The 1,015-nt window shown below is 35.7% G+C and overlaps 1 pseudogene; it reads right to left on the bottom strand.

Moving 5' to 3' along the window:
* Positions 1–5: 5 nt before the first annotated feature.
* Positions 6–661, bottom strand: LOC107124948 (annotated as a pseudogene).
* Positions 662–1,015: the final 354 nt, after the last annotated feature.

Below are 1,015 nucleotides of genomic sequence, written 5' to 3'. Positions count from 1 at the left end.
TATGATGTTGGAAATGCAACAAAAAGCTTCTTAACCACTGTCCATAGTGCAAAGATATAAACCAGAAATTTCCTTCTGTAACCAACATTTTTGGTATGAGTTCTTAAGCTTTGGCTTCAGTTCAGTGTCATCTGGTAGCTCAATTAGTTCTTCCTCCACTACACCAACTTCCTTAGTATCTGAAAATGGATTTATCACCCAATCTGAAATTTGCATTGAAATAAGATCCTCAAATCGCTCAGACGTATCGTCACGCAGCATATCCAAATGGTTACAGAAAGCTTTCAGATCATCATCTTGTGTTCCACCTTTCTCTTCTAGCTTAGATACACTTGGAAATATGTATAGCCTATATTGTGTTTGAATAGAGTTAACTTTGAAATAAACAGAGATGACAGATTTGGCATTAATAAGATCTCACTTCCTTGCAACTGCAAATTCATTTCATTGAACTTTGCAAATAGTTCTGATAAATAAGCAATGTCATGCCTGATCTCTTTGAGTTCATCACTGAGCATTGCTGTCTTCAAAAACTCCACAACAGTGTCAAAACAGTCATAAAACCATCTCACACAGGTAACCAACATACTTTAGGTAGCCAACAAACTTCAGTATGAAACAGCAAATATTCAAAATTTTCATCATTCTCAACACAGAACTCCTGGAATAGATTATCATTGAGAGCATTGGCTTTAATTTTATTTAATGACAGTGTGTAATGAGTTGTGCAGAAGATCGCTGAGGTTTTTGAAACCAGATGTTGGCTATGAATGACACAGTGAATAGTAAAGACATTCAGCACTGCTTTTTTTTTCAGTTAAGCAACACACCCGTGGTAGTGATCAGTCACTGATGGTGCTCCATCAGTTGCATAATCAAGTATGTGAGTAAGCAGAAATTCCTTGTCTTTAAAGAACTGCTGACCAACACAAAATATTGACTCCCCTGTAATATTTGTTTTTATTTACCTTGAAAATAACACCTTGTGATGAACTACATTTAAAATGCTGTTTTC

Source organism: Gekko japonicus, unplaced genomic scaffold (assembly GCF_001447785.1).
Source record: "Gekko japonicus isolate JY-2015 unplaced genomic scaffold, Gekko_japonicus_V1.1 scaffold36111, whole genome shotgun sequence".
Classification (NCBI taxonomy): domain Eukaryota; kingdom Metazoa; phylum Chordata; class Lepidosauria; order Squamata; family Gekkonidae; genus Gekko; species Gekko japonicus.
This window is presented reverse-complemented; position numbering and strand designations above follow the sequence as displayed.